The sequence below is a fragment of the Barbus barbus genome (assembly GCF_936440315.1).
Source record: "Barbus barbus genome assembly, chromosome: 3".
Taxonomy (NCBI): domain Eukaryota; kingdom Metazoa; phylum Chordata; class Actinopteri; order Cypriniformes; family Cyprinidae; genus Barbus; species Barbus barbus.
The window spans coordinates 44,528,126-44,548,208 of NC_136731.1; positions in this window are offsets into that span (position 1 = coordinate 44,528,126).

The window sequence follows — 20,083 nt, forward strand, 5'->3', positions numbered from 1 at the left end:
GCCTAACATTTCCTCATCCCTATCTATCTTCTGAGGTGTACCGGGCACGAGGCGACTTTAAAAGCACAAAAACAACAACTGTAGACCATACAAATCAATGATCAACAGTTGTGAATTGCTTACCCCCGACAGAGAACAAGTCTCCACCCAGAATAACCTCGAAAATAAAAAAGGCAAAATAACAAAAAAGTGAACCGAAGGAAGGATTGAATATTCAACCCAGCTGGAACACTCACCCTATCTAACCGGGAAAACTCATGCATAACCACAAAAAAATACTCCAACAACCATACTCACCAAAACAAATCAATCAAAAAAGGGAACAAATGGAAAAAACACAGTCCCAAAGTATCAACAAAAAAAAAGAAACGGACGAGCCCCCATTATGTTACAACCCTGGCTCAAGGGAAGCAACATCAAGGACACAAAACAAGTTTACCGAATAAAATAAGATTTATTAAATAACAAAAAGAAGAGAGAAGAGGGACTGTGACGAAAACAAGCCCAGCTCCTGCCAAACTGGCTGCAAAATCAGAGAGAGAGAGTGAACAAGTCCTGGAGTTTAAAAGGGCTCCTTTCAGGTGACATCAATTAGCCTGTTGATTGCAGATGAGCTACTGAGTAACTGCAACAAAACACAAGTTAGAACACTCCCACATAACATCCCTCCCCAGAATTATACCCTTCTGGACTCTGCTCTCTTGCAGGAGGTTCTACTTGCTCATTTCCTTCTTCTTCATCACTTTCTATTTGCCCTTCTATCTGTTCTTCTCGTCTTCTGGGTCTTAGTCTGGGTACTCTGGTGCAGTGATTTAAATGATACCAAGTAGTACTACCTTCTACCTGTACTGCTGTTGGGGTTGCTCTTTCAACTGTATATGGACCTTCCCTTCTTGGTTCATTCCATTTTCTCCTAAAGACCCTCAAATATACTTGATCTCCAGGTTGAATAGCACCAGGTGTTTTGTCTTCCTCTCTTGGACCTCTATTCTGCTCTTGTGTATGAATGGCTTCATGAATTCTCGTTAGTTGTTTCATATATGCTTTTAATTCCATTTGTAACTGTTCGAGAGGCGGTCCTTCATATGGGCCCCTCAAATATGGGACTGGCATTGGTCTTCCTGTCAACATTTCATGTGGTGTCAGGTTTGTTATCCTATTAGTTTGCATACGGTAGCTCATTAATGCAAGAGGCAAGGCATCTACCCAATTCAACTTTGTATCAGCACAAATTTTGTTAAATTTTGCTTTAAGAGTCCCGTTAAGTCGTTCAACCATCCCCTGAGCCTGTGGATGGTAGATGCAACCTAGCCTTTGTTTTATCCTTAACTGTTGTATTACTGTTTTTACTGTTCTTTGAATGAACGCTGATCCATTGTCTGAGCTAATTTGGGATGGTATACCAAATCTGGGAATTACTTCTCTTGTCAAAAATTTTATCACTGTTTGGGCTCCTTGGTCAGCTGATGGAACTGCTTCCACCCATCTACTGAATCTGTCAATTATTACCAACAAGTATCTTTTTCCTCTGACAGTTCTTATCATATCTGCGTAATCCATGACTAGATGTTTAAATGGACCTTCTGGGACTGGTATATGGCCAACTGGAGCTGATGTTCCTTTTCTTACATTATTTCGGGCACAAACATCACATTCAGACAGATACTCGTCCACCATTGCCTGTAAAGAAGGAGACCAAAAACCTTGGCGCTTTACCTTTCTAATCACTTCCCCCCTCGCGCAATGGTCAAAACCATGCGCGTCAGAGATCAGGATTGTAAGCAATGGTGTAGGAGCTATCATCTGTCCCTCATGTGAACGCCAAAGCCCATTTGCATCTCTTGTTGCTCCTCTTTGTTGCCATACATTAAGTTCATATGGAGTAGCTTGTTGTTGCATTCGTGCTACATCTGCTAATTGGGGTTGAGGCTGAATTAGAACAGAAGGGGCCATTATTGCTGTAGTGCACCCAGACGCTTGTCTAGCATATTTATCTGCTTCATTATTGCCCTTAATCACAAAATCATTGCCCTTTTTGTGTGCTTGACATTTAATGATGGCTAATTTCTTGGGATACATCATGGCTGATATTAAGTCAATTATTTGGTCACCATGCTGGATTGGTGTGCCATAACTTTTCTTGAATCCTCTCTGTTTCCAAACTGCTCCAAAAAAATGGCATACACCATGTGCATACGCAGAATCTGTGTAAATATTAACAGTGAGATCTTTAGCTAATTTACAGGCTTCAGTGAGAGCTTTTAACTCTGCCAGTTGTGCTGAGCATGGTTGGTCGCAATGCTGCACCACCACTGGAATAAATTCATCGTTCTTACGCCTGACAATTGCAAATCCAGCATGATTACCCAGATGGTCTCTGAAACATGATCCATCTACAAAGTAATCAGCCTGTGCCTCGATGAGTGGTGTTGACTCTAAGTCTGGTCTTAGTCTAGTAAATGCTAAAGAGTCAGCTACACATTCATGAGGTATGCCCTCATCTTGTAAGGGAATGAGGTTAGCTGGATTGACTGTTGTGCATCTCTTTATTGTCACATCTGGCAAGGTCAACAATGTTGAATATGCCATACATCTGGAAGGAGTAAGAACAAATTTGCCTTGTTCCAGCAGTTCTACTATTTTATGGTGTGTATAGACTAAGACTGGATATCCCATAGTTATTGTAGAGGCTTTTTCGTACGCAAAGTATACTGCCGCTAATCCTTGCTGGTAACAGGGTGGATATCCCTCAGCCACATTGTCTAATTTTGTGCTATAATAGGCAATTGGTTGTTTTTTCCTTCCACTACAAGTTTCTTGCATCAGTACTGCAGATGCATATCCATCTTTTCTGTTTGCAACATACAAATGAAATGGCTTGTCATAGGTGGGTGTTGCTAATGCAGGTGCAGTCTGTAATTCTCTTTTCAATGATTCGAATGCTATTAATGCATCCGTAGTCCATGTCAATGGTGCCCTAAGATTTTGATGACCCATCTGTTTCATTAAGGCTCTTAATGGAGCTGTTTTAATGGCATAATCTTCAATCCAATCTGCACTAAAACCTGTCATCCCCAAAAAAGTCATCATTTGCCCTACTGTTTGAGGTTGGGGCACTTTGCTAATGCCCTCTAATTGGCTAGGTGATATAGCTTTCATCCCATGTGATATTGTGCGTCCTAAGTACTCAACCTGTGGCAGGCAATATTGTTTTTCTTTTGAGACCTTATGCCCCCCTTCAGATAATTTAGTAAGGACCTTAATTGAATCAGTATCGCACTGTTCCAAAGTCATAGAAGAGATCAATAAATCATCCACGTATTGTATCAATGTACTATCAAGTCTGAGGTCTTCTAAATCTGTTTTCAACACTTGATTGAATATGTGGGGCGAATGCTTAAAGCCTTGAGGCATTCTTGTGTATGTTAATTTTTTACCTTGGTAGGTGAATGCAAACAATGGTCTGCTTTCGTCTGATAAGGGAACACTGAAAAAGGCAGAACAGAGATCAATCACAGGATAATAATTGGCAGTAGTTGGAACATTGGTGAGCAGCGTATGTGGATTTGGAACTTCAACAGGCCAGTCCTCCACAATCTCATTCACTGCTCTCAGGTCATGCACCAGACGCCATTTTGATTTATCTGCTTTAGCTACTGGGAATATTGGAGTGTTGCTATGGCTATTATTTTCAATTAGCACTCCTGCGGTCATTAATCCCTCAACTGTCTTTTTTATTCCCTCTATTGCTTCTGGTTTCAAAGGATACTGTATTTTTCTGGGTATTTTAGCTCCAGGTCTAAGTGTTATTCTTATTGGATTAGCTGATTTTACTAGCCCTACATCTGTATCATGTTGTTACCATAATTCTAATGGCACTCGTTTCTCCATTTCTTTTATTAATTCAGTCTGTTTTGTTTGATGTTCCTCAACTTTTGGTATATTTTTTGTATTTATGACCATTCTAGGAATTCCCATCATTGGAGTTGCACATAAAATCTTAAGATACGTTATCTGCTGATTTTCTGTAGCTTCCCATTCACTTTTTTTTGCTTCATGCATCATGGGGCCTAAGTCTTTGGAAACACAGTCTTTATTTACATACAGAGTAACATGGGGAACTGAATTGGATACCCCAAACCATTCATCAAGAAATTTTCCTCTGTCTATCTGCAGAGCTGCGCCTTTTGGTCCTATCACTATATATTGTGACATCATAGGGATTGTTAGTCCTTTTGTGTCTTTTAACCATCTTTTTTCAAAATCAGGGTCTTTGCTTTCATCATACTTCATAGTACAATGAAATTCAGTTTTTGGTAGACTTGGTTCACAAAGTTGTTCTCTTATGTATCTTCCCCATTTGCTAAGTGTTTTTTTCTACATCTTCATTCAACTCACCTAACCAATATATGTTAGCACATGGCTCTTGTGTTTGTTGTAATTGTGTAAGATTAATTTGTCTCACTGCCCTATCATTTATATAAATTCCATCTGGAGTACACCATATTTGTATTTTCAATTTACATATAGCATCCCTACCTAACAAATTGACAGGTGTATGTTCTGAAACTAAAATTGGTAATCTTATTTCAGTGTCTTCTAAGCTTATGCTCACAGGGGCCGTCATAGGAAGTAGCTGATTTACCCCCGAGAATCCTACTGTCTTTATATATTTTCCAGACATGGGGAGGTGAGAGGCATATCTTGGATTCAAACAGGAATACGAGGCCCCGTGTCAAGCATGAGAGTTATTGGCTTTCCTTCGATATTAACTCGCAACATTGGTATTCCTCCCCTCAGGATTCTCTGGGCAGCCCTAGTTACCTTGATCAGGACCACGCCACGGGTTGACAGGGCCCTGAGCTTGGGTCTGCACTGGTTGTTGTCCATAATTGACTCCTGGTGTCATTGGCAGGTTCTGTGGCCAAGGATTGATGTGACACTCGCTTCTGAGGTGCCCAGGCTGATTGCACCCCCAACATATTCCTGGTTTCTGTTGGTTGTTGTTGAATTTGCCTCTGCCACGTCCTCCTTGTTGGTGTTTGTTCCAGTTCCTGTTGTTTGCTTGCTCTGGTTTGAGATATATGACCACTGGTGGTTGTCCTTGTGGTACATTGCTTGGTCCAGCAGGTGGCGCCTGTGCTGTCGCAATCTGATTTGCTGGTGCAGCCATATTCATTGGTGCTGGTGGATTGACTGGTACTGAAGTATTGACAGGTGCCATAACAGCTGAGGCATCTTCCTTTTGTACTGCTTGGATCTTTTTCTTCTTGTTGAGCAGTTCTTCAAGTTGCATCTGAGTCAAATTCTTTGTAACTCTTTTTCTTGGTTTCTCATCTTCAGTTCTTGCTTTCTGTATTGTTCCACAGCATGAACCACATGGTCTCTGAATTCTTTGTGTGACTTTGAATTCAGGCCTACCACATCTTCCAGTTTCAGCTTTACTGATGCAGGCATGGCTTCCACAATGGCAGTTCTGAAGAGTGCTGTCAGTACTCTATCTTGCTCTGGATCTCTTTCCAGTTCTTCTTTCCATCGTCTCAGTTGTTTCTGGATGTAAGTGGTAGGGTTCTCAGCTTCCCCCATCGGCTCCCCCTTCAGGCAGCTTGGGTCAGTTTGCATCGGGTATTCAGCTCTCAGTACCCTCCAAATGTCATGTCGATGTTTGTCAAAAGAGATTCCATCTGCTCCAGGCTTATCCACTGCATGAAGAAGGCCTGACTGCTTGAGGATGTCATTCATCTTGGAGGCTCCTAGGCACTTTGCAAGCAGGGCTTTGATGTCACCTAGGGCCAGAAGCTTTCCTGTTGTTTCTTCTTCCACTGTTTTGATCCATTTTCCAGCTCCTTCATGGATATCTGGGAGGCGGGAGACTAAAGAGTCCAAGTCTTGTCCGGCCCAAGGTATGTATTGAGCATGTCCTTGTTTGATGAGGATAGGACACTCATACCTTGCTTCAGTATTTTCAGCTTCTCTTGCTGATCTCGTTAATCTGTATTCTTCTTCTCCTCTCTGTATTTGTTCTTGAAGTTGGTTACTTGGAGGCTCCATATCTTGCATAATCAATGTCCCAGCTACTTGCTTGTACTGCTTCCGCTGGACAGGGTAATGTAGACTTGAGTGATGTTGCATTGATGGATGTTGCAGCCATTCATCCAGGTCTTGTTGTAGTGATTTCTCTACTTGATCATATTCTTCTTTTGTCATGTTGATAGCTTGCTTGATCTTTTCTCTTGTCCTGTTGCATCTTTCCTCCATCTGTGCCAGTTCTTCCCGGATTGAGTCAGCAGAGGGTGCTCCTCCTTCAGATGATTCATCAGACTCTCCTTCTTCACAGCTCTCCCTGCCTCTACCCGCTGATGTCACTTGCCTGTGGCATTCTTCCAAATCTTCTAGCATTGCTGTAAGATGACGATGTGTGAGAGGCTCACCTGATTTCTTTTTTCCTTTGTAGTTCTTGGTTCCCCTTCTTTCAACCCTTGGCTCCTCCCTGTAGGTTGTTTTCTCTCTCTCTCGTCTGAATTGTGGCAATGGTGTGGATGTCCACTGCCCCTCCTCCTGTGGCTCCAGCCCCTCCTTCACCGCTCTGTGAGCATATTTTTCCTCCCTATTTTCTACTGGCAATTGTTCTGTGCAGCTCTGCTCATCTACTTCTTCATTTACGTACACCTCAAATTGTATAGGTCCCTTTATATCTATTTTTCCCTGTACTAAAGGCATCTGGTTAACAACCTGGTCACAGCAAGGTGCATATGGAGGTGGTCTTTGTTCTTTTGATTCATTCTTTTTCTTTTCCCTCTCCAATTTGATTAATTTGATGTTGTTTAAATAAAGTCAACACCCCTAATTCTTGTTCCCTTTTATCATTTCTCTTTTTAGATTTATCATTGGTTTTGTGATTTTTAATCAAAACCTCCATGTCTCTACACACAGCCATATCAAATGTTCCCTCCATCGGCCACTTAGTAGCCAATTTTTTTGTTCTCTCTGCCCATCTTTTTGAGAGCTCCCTTATTGTTTCTTTACATACTGGATTCTCAGAGGCCAATGCCTCTACTGGAGTAGACATTGTAAAATTTCAATTAACTTATTTGCTTGACGAATTGTATTCATTTAATTACTTCTCTTTTTTTTTATAATTATTAGGTGATTTACCTCTCTAATCCCAGTAATTTAAATTTAATAGCTAGTTTTCACCAAGCTCATCAGACGAGGACCACTAAAAGTATCCGACCCCTGATTGCACCTGGACTTTTACTGGGCTGAGGACTTATCACCTTATTTATAGAATCTGATTGGTTTGTCTCAAATATTTCAAAATAATCACAATGTGTTTTCTGGTTAATAACTTAAAAGGTAACCCAAGGCCTTTTGGTTATTTTATCTGAAGATTGGTTTTTGTCCAAATGATGTGTTCCCCCAAGCTGAAAACTTCAAAACTCCACAGTCTCCTCTCATGAAATGTGCGAACTGTAGCCGTCAGTCCTCCTGCCCAAATTGAGTAAGTGAGAGATGGCATTAATTCTATGCAAAACTCTTCTATCTTGCATATACTGATACTCAATTAGTCTCTTGTACACCACATTGGGTGTAAGGGTTCCATATAATTAATCAATAAACTTTTTTCCTGCATTGTTAGAAGTTTTCTACCCCTTTTTCCCCTTTTCTTTTTCCTTTTTACTTCAACCTCTGTCATTTTACCCCCCCCCCCCCCCCCCCCCTTTTATCTTTCTCTAAATTAATTGGCTATCTTTTTCAACAGTTCAAACTGTGATGACTCTGTTCTTTCCTGATCCTTATTAATCTCCACCCACACATGCTGTGTATACTGTGGCTGACATTTTTGCTCAATTGTCACCAGTAAACATCTCAAGGTTCTGCCAGTCACACAGAGTGGCTGTACACTTCCTGTCTCTTGTGATGTGAACAGAACCCTGGATGTCCAGTTTACATTCCTTGTGTCAGCCGACACTCGGAGATGGATATCACCCAGAATTGTTGCACCCCTTTCTAGTACTGCCCACTGGTTTGTATGGTTGGTTTTAAGATAGGGGGCCACAACTGGTCTGACTGGGATTTCAATTACACTTAATGTATTTTCCAGTTGGGAAGGTGTTGGATCACAGAGCCTAAACAAATTATTTGTCAATTGTAGAATTGTTATATGTTTGTACACCACATCTTCCCAACATATTCCTGGCCATTCAATTGATTTTTCTCTCAGATTTGTAATTTTGATCAATTTTCTAAGAAAATTATATTTCTTGTATTCTGTCAGCTTTTGTACCTGCCCATCCAAATCAACAAAGCTTGATTCCAACCAAAAATGGTTGTGGATACCTTGTGTTCTAACCAAAGTTTCCTGAAACTGATTTTCTCTCTCACTGTTACATTCATTCGATGTTTCAATGTGTTTCTTTTTCTCTGTTCGTTTCATTCTATTTTGGATGAGACAGGCACAAAATAATGGCAAATCTCCCTTTTATTCCTTCCTCCTTAGCTCTTCCTTGCTTCTCACACACACTTGCACTCTGCCCGGGCACATACACACACGCAGTCTATTCAGGTATCTTCTCACTCCCGCACACATACACACACACACACACAGCCGGCCCCCACCTTTGCTGCTCTCCTTCTCTCCCTCTCAACAGTGAGAAGTCAAGCGCTCAAACACACACAGCCGGCCCCCACCTTTGCTGCTCTCCTTCTCTCCCTCTCAACAGTGAGAAGTCAAGCGCTCAAACTGTCTCTTCTCTTTTTACCGAAATCAATCAATTCTTCCTCCTTTTTTAATAACAACTGAGTTTCACGGTTTGGATCACAGCGTTGACACTTTGGAGAATGTCCAAACAATCGACAAAGCCAATTTTTTGGAGTATTTTTTGTTCGTTCGACTCTTATTATTCCATTAATATACTCCATTCAATATATTGTCTTCCTCAACAAATTTACAATTATTTACACTGGTTCTTTCTTTCTACTTCTGCCACACGGTATTTACATATTTATATGTTTCCAGCAATAACAGCCCAATATTGCTAGCAGAGTTAGTGATTCAAGCAAACATTCAAAGCTTCAGTGTATCAACACTCACATATAACAAACAAAGACTAACAGTTAAATCTGCAGATACCCGTCCCTACGGGTCTTGGTGCCACAAACAGGACACACACTACTACTTATACCCGTCCCTACGGGTTTTGGTGCCTCAAACTGGACACAGGTGCCGCAACCTGGACACCCACTACTTATGCCCGTCCCTACGGGCTTTGTCCCTCTGGACACTTATACTACTATCTAGTACCCGTTCGAGCAGACCCTACACTCTGGAGGCGGTAACCACGGGAGTTCCTAATCTACTCAACACTTCTTGTGTTATCTATTCTACTAATGGGCGTATCCTTTGACACCTGAAACTCATCAATCTATACCCACTTATTTTATGCTAAACATTCTTGAACTAGAGTACCATCACAGGCGCTACCCTAGTCAACCACGCAAACAATCTTATATCCAATATAAGCAAAAATTGCTCACCTGAGGCGCCTTTAATTTCGGAATATTTGCGTGTTGACCCGGACCCTCGCCCGCAACGGCCCTCCAGGACACCAGGCCCCAGTCCAATCCTGTTCGTGACGCCAAGTTTATGTTGTGGCACACTGGGGTTGTTCTCCGTCTGGATCTCAGTCAGCGAAGTCAGAAAGGCTCAAACAGCAGAGTTTCAGGTGTCAAAGGAAGACTTTATTACAAAGTAACAAAGCCGAAGAGTCAGCCGCCACATCCACTGTCTCTCTGGTCTTTGTTTGTTCAGATGCTTCATTTTATACACTCTACCAATGTATCGACCTTGGTTCTTTCTATTTTTTACTTGCCATATCTTTTTGGCTCGCCACCAATATTTTGCACGCCTTTTGATTCGTTATCTAATCGTGGAATATTGCTGAATCTCCCTTTTTTAAAATTATATGGCCTCCCCTTGTCTGGAGGTCATTTCATCCTCTTTGATGTCTGGTGGCCTTCCCTTGCTTTCTGCACCTGGCATCATGTAAACTCACAATGAACTAGCATGTGAACTCACGATGAACTCACAGCCTATGCTACTTTAACACATTATTCATTACTTTGATATTACATTCTCTTTTCAGTAATATTAATAAGATAATAACATTTCTGTATTTTACTACTGAATTACACAATAGTAGTTGCCTCTTTGAGGGAGAGACAGACCACTTGGTGCCTTCACTGTCACAATTCCTTATTGAAAGCGATCTCTAGTAGCGGGGAGAATGCTAGGCCATTCCTTTCTCCATGGCGGCCCGTGTCTTGCAGGGCTCAGCAGAGCGTTTGTTCGTGTTCTGCTTCAAGCTTCTCAGGATACAGCCACTTTGCAGTTGGAAGATTGCCAACTTGGTATGTATATATTTGTAAAGATTTGGTCTATATTTGAAGATGTTTGGAACTATTTGGAATTTGTTGCTGTTGATTTATTTATTTTTTATTTTTTTTTAGCTCAGTGGACAGTCTCCATTGAATGAGGACGAGTACAGTAAAGTCCTGGAACTGTGTTTGGCTTGGGATCTTCCTGGTCCAACAGATGAAAATAGAAGGTGGCTTTATGAACGTCTGTTGTCACATGCGGTAATTAAAATGTATAGCTAATGTCTGTGACAATGGAAAGTGCCCATATTTTTCTATAAATTTCATTAATATTTTGCAACTGATTTTACTTGAATACTTGATGCATTTTAATCATGCCTCTAATGGCTCGCTAAGAATATATACGACAGTTGTACATTTGTGATTTCACTGTAAACTACTTTGAGGCAGCTGATGTTGTGCCAAACTTGGTGTTTGCGATTTTGATTATTGGATGTTTGTTCCACTGTGTAAATTTTTAGTTTGCAGTTATTTTGTTAATTTGTGTGTGTGTGTGTGTGTGTATGTGTGTGCTGACAATATACTTTGAAATTTCTAATTTAATTTTTCTTTTTAGGTTATTGGGAGAAGAACACGCCAAATCAAACAAATTAAACAAGGGTTGAAAGACACTTTTGTTTGGCCTCTTCTAACTGAGAGGAATGATGTGGACTTGTGTACCTCTGAGGTAAGGCTTCTGGTTGAGAGAACTACAAAAACTGTTTCCCTTACAGAAAATGACAACAGTTATTTTGATGAATACTCAGCTGATACAAAAGAACGGATCACAGGGTATTTAAGACAATTCATTGAGGCAGGTATGTACTTCATAGTTTGATTTTTGTTTATGCATTTGTCCATATAATGCTAAACAGGGAAGGAGTAGGGAACATCGGGCCTGGAGAGGTTAGCTCCAACCCTAATCAAACACACCGGAACCAGCCAATCAATGTCTTCAGGATTACCAAGGCTACAGGCAGATGTTTTTTTTGTTTTTGTTTTTTTCAAGGTTTGGAGCTAAACTCTCTTGGACCAATGTTCCCTACTCCTGATTTAGAAGAAAGACATAACAGTTTGAGATTGTTTTCTCACCCTTTAACAATGAGAGAATAATAATTTTACTGCTGCTTCTATAACTTTGAAACAATTTCTTTTATTTCAGCATCTGTCAAGAACCGAAAAAACCTTCTGAAGTTCTGGGTCGGTTGGAAGCAGATGGAGGCAAATATGGCTGTGGAAGTGATCTCCCAAAACCCTCCACCTGCTTCTGTGTTCTTCGGCTACCAGGACACTACAATGATTTCCAGTCCTTCACAAATGACTTGATGATGTGCATTAGTACTTGCAAGTACATATCACTTAATTGCCACAGCCATATCACTCTGCAGCCCAAGACCAGTTGCTCACTGAAGCTAAGCAGGGTTGAGCCTGGTCAGTACCTGGATGGGAGACCTCCTGGGAAAACTAGGTTGCTGTTGGAAGAGGTGTTAGTGAGGTCAGCAGGGGGTGCTCACCCTGCAGTCTGTGTGGGTCCTAACGCCCCGGTATAGTGACAGGGACACTATACTGTAAAAAAGCACCGTCTTTCGGATGACACGTTAAACCGAGGTCCTGACTCTCTGTGGTCATTAAAAATCCCATGGCACTTCTCGTAAAGAGTAGGGGTGTAACCCCGGTGTTCTGGCCAAATTCCCTCTACTAGCCCTTGTCTATCATGGCCTCCTAATAATCCCCATACACATGACTGGCTCAATGACTCTCTCTCTCTCCTCTCCACCTGTAGCTGGTGTGTGGTGAGCACACTGGCGCCGTTGTAGTGTGGCTGCCGTCGCATCATCCAAGTGGATGCTGCACACTGGTGGTGGTTGAGGAGAGACCCCCCCCACATGATTGTAAAGCGCTTTGGGTGTACAGCAATACACAAAGCGCTATATAAATGCATCATTCATTCATTCAAGTATGGTTTTGGCCATGTGTAATTTTTAGACAAGTACATGTTACATTTGTTACACACACTTTTATGAGATGTTCTGTACTTTGTTAAAATCCACCTTTCAAGCTTGATTTGTAAATCTTTAGTGTACATTATGTAAACTATGTTCATGCTTTCATATTTTGATACTGTAGAATATCAGAATCTGAATCAGACAAATTTAAGATGCGTCAGGACATTGAAACCTGAGGAGCTAACATTCCAGGGGCAGAGAGACCAAGGAAACACAACGTCATAAATTAGATTCTGGTGCCACTAGTCTGAAGCAAGCGAACCAACCAACTCTTTCACAGAACAGCTTGCAACATTAACACAAAAGTAACACTTATTGATAATTCCAACTGCGGAAGGACATTGTCAAATTTGGGGCAAATAATCAAGACTAATTGTCAAAGAAATGGCCGTCACATGTAAACCTGTGATAGAAAATCACAAGCTACATACTGTCTTGGGCGGGTCTCTCCCCCACATACAAGACAAAGACCAGACTGAAATTCCTTTACCCAAAGAACACCCTTTTTGTTCTACGTAGAACCACACACAGAGACTTTCTTTCATATGTACCAAAAATCATCTTAAAAGGACATTTTTTATGCATAACTCCATATTATGTATGTAACCCACACATTTTGATTGTTTTTAATCACATATTGTGTATGCCTTTTTTACTAACTATGGAACAGACTTTATATTCATGTTTGGTATGTATGAGTTTGAAAATTCATGCTTTATATGTTTCTTCCAATTAATTCTTTGTAAAATGTATCATATTCTGATTATAGAAATCACATGTTCGAAAGTATACTTTGCAAGAGCCTGTAAAGTTCGGACCTCTGACTTAACCCTCTAAGCGCCAAAGTCGCAAAATTGCGACAAGACGTCATACTTCATGAAATGGGCTGTAGTTCCTAATATGGTGTAATATCTCATTTGTATTCCCTTCCACTAGATGGCAGACATGTAGTACTTCGATTCTAGACCAAAATTGTTCGAGGAAATAGCAGAGCAAGTGAGCTATCGTGTCATTGATGCGGAAGCAATTCAGTTCATAGCGTCTGAGTAAATTGTGAGATTTGTGAGAGAAAATCGCCAAACGGCTAATAAAAAGTTGTACTGTGAGGATGTGTTGCAAATGTTATTGGCCGATTCTGACTCTGAAGGGGAATATTTGCCTTTTGGAAATGACGATCGGCCGTCTAATGATCGCGCTTCTCCCGGTACACCTTTTCTGCGCAATGGTGCCGCGCGCAAGGCGCGATCGTTCACAAAGCACAAACAAGTGATCATTTCAACACTTTGCCCAACGGGGATGGGGGTGGCAGGGGTGGACGTGGTCTTAGTGTCCATAGGAGAGCTGTTTCTCTCTGATGATCGGCCAGATTGCGCTGTTTGTTCTGATCGCGCGCGCTCAAAGTGCCGCCGGCAGACAGTACAGGTGCAGTGTGTGGGGTCGGTCTGTGCGCTGTGCCATGCAATGAGAGGTACCATACTCTCAAGAACTATAAACTGTCACATAGATACCTGATTGGACAGATAGCTGGTCAACTGATCAAAAAATGGGCACATGTATTTTACTATGGCACAGTAATATAGTAATAATTTACTACTTTCTCCTGTTTTACTGTTGATTTCCTCTTTTCCTGATCAGAATCAGAATCAGAATCAGAATCAGAATCAGAAAGAGCTTTATTGCCAAGTGTGTTTGCACACACAAGGAATTTGTCTTGGTGTTATGAGCTTCCAGTACAGAAAGTACAAACATAGTGCAGACAACATATAATTAAGGTGATAAAGAACACTAATGAAGAGAATATACAATAATTAAGGATAACAATAGTAATAAAAATAAAAATATACAGAAAAGAGACATGACCATAGACAGAACTGTGAATGTGCATGTGTCCTATGTACAGATGAGGGTTGTACATAGTATCATACTGATTGTACTGATTGTACTGATACAGTACTGATTGTACTGATACAGGTTGTACTGATCATTTGGAATGAGGATAAAAAGACAAAAAACAACAACAACATGCAAATAAGTTCAAACATCCATTCAATATCTATTATTTCCTGAATATTACTGATGAACTGATCAAAAAGTAGGCTACTGTTCACATGCGTTTTACTACTATATAGTATAGTAATATAGTAATAATTTAGTACTTTCTCCTGTTTTATTGTTGGTTTCCTCTTTTCTGATCATTTGGAATGAGGAGAAAAAGACAAAAAAACAAACAAAAAAATCAAACATCAATTCAATATCTACTATTTCCTAAATATTATGAAATTCAAGAGGGCCGCCCCTGATGACGTCATAATATGCAAATTAGATGAGTATATTTACACCCCACATAAACTTTCGGTCATGCCCAACATTTTTTTCATTTACAGTAGATCTCTATCTTTAAGCCCTTTCAAGCCACAAGCTTTTGAAATCTTGATGTCAAAATCCAGCATTTTTTCCAAAAAACCCTGGTGCCTAAAGGGTTAACAGATAACATGTTGATTTATTGTTCGAATGGAGGAACAGAGCAACACCCCAAGTAAAGACAGTATCTAATTGGTCAAGACGTCCAGATGGGACGGTCTGAAAGCCAAGTTTAAAAACTCAGAACACCATCAAACTCTCTCTTAGTTCTCTCTAAAAAATGCTCTCTTTTGCCACCGCGTTTTGACGCTGCTCTTTGAGCGCCATGTGCTCTGGCCTACTTGCCAGCTGCTACTCAACACCATGATGAGAAGAAAAACCACCTAGTCTCTTTACATCCTTTTATTTTAGTTTCTTTTCTTTTCTTTCCGTTGAGGTTCGTGTTCAAAGTTAAGTTTGCCGCAAAGTCCAGTTCGACTGAACCCGTTTCAAACTTCAACAAGCAACTGAAACCATCGCCAGCCAACGCCCAACCGTTGGCTTCCAGAGACGTAACTTCAAAAACTATTGAACTTCCAGCCAATCGGGAAAACCCTTTTCTGCAAAGAGAAGACAAAAAGGGAACCCCAGCAACGCAAGCAAGGAACCTCCAGACGTTTTAGCTGAATTGGTGCATTTAATATGAATTTTTGCCTCATTGAGAAACTCAATGCGAAGCTTAAATAAGTGATTGTTGGTTGTTCAGGTCTAGGCAATAACACATATTACTATAAACTTGGGATTTTCATTTTCTCAACTCATCCTCTCTTTACTTTCTCTCTCTCTGCAACGTGTGAATGTGTGAATGCATGTGTTCATGTGTTAGGTTTATGTCTTAGGTTTATACAAATAAAATCTTATTTATATTGAAAAGAGCAGTATATTTTGTTTTGTGCTCACAAGTTAATGTCTTAATCTGCTGATCTTGTTACAGTGTATTTAATAGTGTTTTCACTATATATTGGGATTTTAATATGCAGTGCAGAGTTTGTTATACGGCTCGTGCAGTGAAACAGCGAGTCTGTTCAAATTATATATGAAATCATAAATAATTCCCTTTGAGCTAAATTAAACTATTTATTTAAATTAAATATATAAATGTATATACACTACAATACTATGCTATAAGATATAGTACATTCCATGTTTAAGTAATGGGCTGATGTCTTTTAAATATAACAGCCACTGTGTAAGCTTACATTGTTACACAATGGATAGTTCATGCATGGGTTTATGCAGTGGTTTTTGTAATGTTGAATTGTTGTTGCTCCAAGTACTTTCTTGTAAAGTATTTGAATTTCAGACATTTGGATAAATTCAGTGCAACCACAAGCAATACATTTTATCAATAGTCTGTTCTTGTTGAATCGATATTTGCATAATCTACTGTGCATGCTCATTAACTAAAACATGTGAAATAATTAAAGAAACTACAAATTCTTACTAGCAGGTTATTTCGTTGGTTAAATGTTTCTGATAAATGTCACTTCTTCTTCCAGCTTTTGTCATGATACAGAAAGTAGAGGAAGCAAGTTGCGGGTGAAAATAGATTTATTGTCCGAAAACAGGTGATACAGATCCAGGAATGAAATAATGACAGGTGACGCAGGAACTGGATGGACTACACAGCAGGAAGGTGGTGAAGAGTAATCCGTGATGATGTGAGTATATCAAGACAGGAACGATGAACACAGCACAGGACGAACTTCGACACCAGACAACGGAACGGACGAGATCGGACGGGAACAGGAACTACAAACAGCACAGGAACACATCCACAACGATCTGACAAAGGAGAGGAGAAACTGGTGAGTATTTATGGGTGAGTTAAGGAGCTGCAGCTGGTGTTGCTAACGAGGCTCAGCTGAGTGTAGTGAATGGTGATGGCACGGCCACGCCCACACACGTACTACACGCACACACACATGACAATACACGGGACAAGGAGGAAACAATGAATGAGTGAACCGTGACAGCTTTGCTACTGTTTGGACGCTCTTGCACTTGCTCTGCGCTTTGCTCCCTATTTTTGCACTTTTCTCAGATCTCTCTAAGATTTTAACTTCAGCAGATCAGCACAGTGCTCAGACAACACATTTTTTTGGGGAAAATTAAGATTCTTTCCCAGCAGTTTACATTCCAGAGATGAAAAAACAGCTGTCTACATCCAAACAGACGAGAGAAAATGCCTCCCGTGGAATCTACTTGCTGCAGAAACTGTCACAGACTTCTACAAAGGATTGTGGTTCTTGAAACAAAGTTACTTGCTGGACTTCCAAATCAGGTGGAACACACAGCAGATGGTCATCACGGACCCCCTCAGCATACAGCCAGTGAGTCCTGTGACTCTAGTGAATCTCAACAGTTTATACATGTAGAGGAAAAAGCCGAAACAGATCGACAGACAAATCGATGGCACAAACAGGGAGCGAGACCCAAAGGAAGTCGAGACATCAGATTATCACGAGTATCTTGTATTGCTGCCGTAGCATCCTCTACCCCAGATACGGCTATGACAAGACTTGTAAACACTGGTATCCTACCTCCCCCTATACATCTTGAGAACAGATTTGAAGCATTAATGAATGTGGGTGAGGAATCGGCAAATGTGACTAAACACGGATCGAATCAGCCAACATCGCTACTAACAGGCGCTCAAGGTCGAGCAGACAGCGGCTTTCAGCTCAGAGCGCAGCCGATCCAAGGACTCTGATAGTGCGTGACGCTATTATCAGAAACATCAGTTGCAAGACTACAACTACATATTGCTTTCCTCAAGCAACCGTCTCTGATGTGAACAAAGAACTTCGGAACATTCTGATGAAGCACAAGACTGCAAATCAAGTCATCATCCATGTGGGGAAGAATGATATTTGGAAGGAGCAGTCAGAACTCCTTAAGAAGGATTTCAGTGAACTCTTTGAAACTCTTCAAAGTCTTGAAGTCCAGTCGTTCATCAGTGGACCACTCCCAGCAAGGGGAGCTAACATGTTTTCATGGTTGCTTGGGCTAAATACATGGCTACAAAGACCCTGCAGTATAAAAGGAGTCAACTTCATGGACAACTTCAATCTTTTCTGGGGCCACCGACAACTGTTTAAACTGGATGGCCTCCACCTAAACAGACTCGGTGAAAGAGTGCTAAAAGACAATATCTATTTCTCCCTCCGTCATCCTTCAGCGGTATGTGCCAGTCTACTCGGCCTGAATCGCACACACACACCTGGACAGAATATGAGTGACCACAGGACTTCATGTCAGCTTTTGAGTCAACATGTGGTTGACACATCCCACAAGGATACTGATAACACCACGCAGCCACACCAAGCACTGCTCATGGACATCCCAGCTGAGCCCTGCCCACAGAGCTCATCACATGCAGACTGTGACGTATTACAACAGCTCCAAGACTCAGCACCCAAGGACGACTTTCTGGAAAACAGCCAGGGAAGCCAGAACGACATCTCACAGCAACCGGAAACACCAGAGCCAGAGCCCTGCTCACAAGACACACTTTCCTTCTCTCCAGCATCCCCACTTCTAAGCTTCTCACAGAAAATGGAGGAACTGGTGTATGCTGGGACCAAACTCTTCCACTCTTTCGCTGCAAGCCCCCAGATATCAACAAAAAAACGGTGCAACGAATCTCTCTTGGGCGGTGGGTTTGGGCGAGCGGCGAATGGCGACCCGTTCTCCCCAAAACGGGTGGCCTGGGTAAGCCGCGACAGGCAGCCCAACATCCCACGCAGAACGGGCAGGGGCGAGCCGCGAATGGCGGCGAGAACCCCCGCAAACGACGGGAACCAGCTCGAGCATTCCGAGCGGTGCTCTCGTCTTCGGTAGTAGGTCGGATCTTCTGTCACGGTTGGTGGTTGTAGAAACGGCGCTCACGACAGAGAATAACAAAAAGGTACATTTATTAAGCATCAACCACTATAAACCAATATTAACTTAAGATCCGACAAAGATGGGGACAAAACTGAATGCTTATAAAGAAACAGGAAACAAAGGAGCAAACTAGATAATTAATCAAACACAGGTGACAGGACTAAATGATGATTACTAATTAACTAAATCAGAACAGGAACTACCAAATAAGGTCAAAACAGAACTGAAAGGAAAACCGACATGTGACATTGTGTGAGGCAAAGGTTTATTTTGGTTTTGTTTTTGACAAAAGACAGCGCATTTACTAATCAAATGATTTGCTTCTAACATTTACACTGTGTGTATAGTGTTTTATGTAACAAAAATCCCTAAAAACCTGTGACTAAATGAAAAGCTAATTGAAATTGTTAGTAATAATAATTGTAAATGTGAACTATTTTCAGTATGAAAATGCTTTTAAAAAACAGTATCAGAATCAGAATGAGCTTTATTGGCTTTATTAAGTATGTTTACACATAAGAGGAATTTGTTATAGTGACAGAAGCTCCACAGTTAAATTTATCTACTTTTTAACCACAAATGCTCGTCTTACACTAGCTTTGTGATGTGCATGTGTGTCTTCATGCATTACGTAATCATATTGAAAAAAGGTCACGTGTGGTTAGTTCTTCATCTGTGTACTGAGGTTCAAAAAGTTAGGGTAGGGCGAAAAACTCCATCTCATTTTCTCCTCCAACTTCAAAATCGTCCAACATTGTTGTTTTACATTTTTTACTGAGGGCATTTGAATTTCTTTGCATGTTCGCTTTGTAAACACTGGGTCGGTACTTCCACCAACGTCATGCATGCATGATTATGTGTGAGGTTGAGCTACTTCAAGACAAGCCTTTGTGGTTAAAAAGTATGTAAATGTTTATTGTTTTAAGAAAATGACTGATCATTTTGCTAGACAATATCCTTATTCCTTGGCTGGGATCATGTAGAGCCCTTTGAAGCTGCACTTAAAGTGTAGTTTGGACCTTCAATCCATTGGCCACCATAGGGGTGAGTAAATTATCAGGAAATTTTTATTCTGTAAGTGAACTTGTGTAAAACACCTTCATAGTACTCTTGTTTGTGTGAAATTGCTCAAAGTTATAGTTCACCCAAAAATGAAACTTTTGTCATTATTTACTCAACCTGAAGTGGTTCCAAACCTGTAGTTTCTGTCTTCTGTTGAACACAATTTTTTTTGTAGAATGTGTTTTTATTAATACTATGAAATTCAAATATCTTTTGTTCAGCAGAAAAATTAAACTCATAGAGATGTGGAATAACATGAGGGCGAATAAATGATAACAAAAGTTTTATTTTTGGGTGAAATAACCCTTTAA